We start from the raw sequence: 1,943 nt of genomic DNA on the forward strand, positions 1-1,943 counted from the left end.
TCCTCCTCCTCCTCCTCATCCTATCCTCATCCCAACGTCGTCCTCATCCTATCCTCAATCTCACTCTCGTCCTCATCCTATCCTCATTCTCATTCTCGTCCTCATCCTATCCTCCTCCTTATCCTCATCCTCTTCCACATCCTCATCCTCATCCTATACTCATCCTCATCCTATCCTCTTCCTTATTCTCATCGTCTTCCTCAAACTCATCCTCCTCCAATCCTCATCCTCGTCCTCATCCTCGTCCTCATCCTCGTCCTTATCCTATCCTCCTCCTCATTCTCATCCTCATCCTATCCTAGTCCTCTTCCTCCTCCTCATCCTCCACTTCATCATATCCTTATCCTCATCCACATTCTCAACCTCATCATGTCCACATCCTCATCCTCATTCTACTCCTCATCCTATCCTCATCCTAATTCTCGTCCTAATCCTATCCTCATCCTCGTCCTCATCCACATCCTATCCTTATCCTCCTTCTCATCCTAATCCTGTCCTCATCCTCATCCTCGTCCTCATCCTATCCTCATCCTTATCCTCATCCCCATCCTTTCCTTATCCTCATTCTCGTCCTCATCCTATGCTCATGCTCATTCTCGTCCGCATCCTATCAACTTCCTCATCCTCATCCTCATTCCTCATCCTCATCCTCTTCCTCATCCTCTTCCTCTTCCTCTTCCTCTTCCTCTTCCTCTTCCTCTTCCTCTTCCTCTTCCTCTTCCTCTTCCTCTTCCTCTTCCTCTTCCTCTTCCTCTTCCTCTTCCTCTTCCTCTTCCTCTTCCTCTTCCTCTTCCTCTTCCTCTTCCTCTTCCTCTTCCTCTTCCTCTTCCTCTTCCTCTTCCTCTTCCTCTTCCTCTTCCTCTTCCTCTTCCTCTTCCTCTTCCTCTTCCTCTTCCTCTTCCTCTTCCTCTTCCTCTTCCTCTTCCTCTTCCTCTTCCTCTTCCTCTTCCTCTTCCTCTTCCTCTTCCTCTTCCTCTTCCTCTTCCTCTTCCTCTTCCTCTTCCTCTTCCTCTTCCTCTTCCTCTTCCTCTTCCTCTTCCTCTTCCTCTTCCTCTTCCTCTTCCTCTTCCTCTTCCTCTTCCTCTTCCTCTTCCTCTTCCTCTTCCTCTTCCTCTTCCTCTTCCTCTTCCTCTTCCTCTTCCTCTTCCTCTTCCTCTTCCTCTTCCTCTTCCTCTTCCTCTTCCTCTTCCTCTTCCTCTTCCTCTTCCTCTTCCTCTTCCTCTTCCTCTTCCTCTTCCTCTTCCTCTTCCTCTTCCTCTTCCTCTTCCTCTTCCTCTTCCTCTTCCTCTTCCTCTTCCTCTTCCTCTTCCTCTTCCTCATCCTATCCTCATCCTCATCCTCTTCCTCATCCTCATTCTACTCCTCATCTTATCCTCATCCTATCTACATCATCAATCTCCTCCTCATCCTCGTCCTCATCCTATCCTCATCCTCATTCTCCTCCTCATCCTATCCTCATCCCCATCCCCATCCTCATCCTATCCTCATTCTCATTCTCATTCTCATTCTCGTCCTAATCCTATCCTCATCCTCATTCTTGTCCTCATCCTATCCTCATCCTCTTCTTCATCCTCATCCTCGTCCTCAGCCTATCCTCATCATCATCCTCGTCCTCATCCTAATCCACTTCCTCATACTCCTCCTATTCTCACCCTCATCCTCGTCCTCATCCTATCCTCCTCCTCATTCTCGTCCTCATCCCATCCTCTTCCTCATCCTCATCCTGATCCTCCTCCTTAACCTCATTCTCATCCTCATCCTATCCTCATCCTCATCCTCATCCTCATCCACATTCTCGTCCTCATCCTATCCTCATCCTCATCCTAGCCTCCTTCTCATTCTCATCCTCATCCTATCATCATCCTGATTCTCGTCCTCATCCTATCATCATCCTCTTCCTCATCCTCATCCTCGTCCTCATTCTCTTCCTCCTCCTATCCTCA

The sequence above is a fragment of the Lupinus angustifolius genome, chromosome LG09 (genome assembly GCF_001865875.1).
Source record: "Lupinus angustifolius cultivar Tanjil chromosome LG09, LupAngTanjil_v1.0, whole genome shotgun sequence".
Lineage (NCBI taxonomy): Eukaryota > Viridiplantae > Streptophyta > Magnoliopsida > Fabales > Fabaceae > Lupinus > Lupinus angustifolius.